Raw genomic sequence first — 400 nt, forward strand, 5'->3', positions numbered from 1 at the left:
GGTCAGGATCGATTTGAGGGGCTGTGGGATCCCATTTGGAGTGTTTGGACATGGCAGAACCCCTTTGAGAGGTTTTGGGATCCCATTTGGAGGATTTGAACACACCTGGAGGGGGACAGGGTGCAGTGAGGGGATGCAAAGCCAATTTGTGGGGTCAAGACCCAATTTGGAGGTTTTGAGCACCTGGTTTGGGGAATCAGGATCCGATTTTGGGGCTCCGCACACGATGTTGGGAGCGGTCAGGATCCATTTGAGGAGCTTTGGGATTCAGTTTGGAGGGTTTGGACATAACTGGGGGGCAACAGGGTGCTGTGTGGGGGATGCAGGGCCAATTTGAGGGGTCAGGACCCAATTTAGAGGTTTTGAGCGCCCAGTTTGGGGAATCAGGATCCAATTTTGG

This window comes from Geospiza fortis, unplaced genomic scaffold (genome assembly GCF_000277835.1).
Source record: "Geospiza fortis unplaced genomic scaffold, GeoFor_1.0 scaffold6165, whole genome shotgun sequence".
Classification (NCBI taxonomy): Eukaryota; Metazoa; Chordata; class Aves; order Passeriformes; family Thraupidae; genus Geospiza; species Geospiza fortis.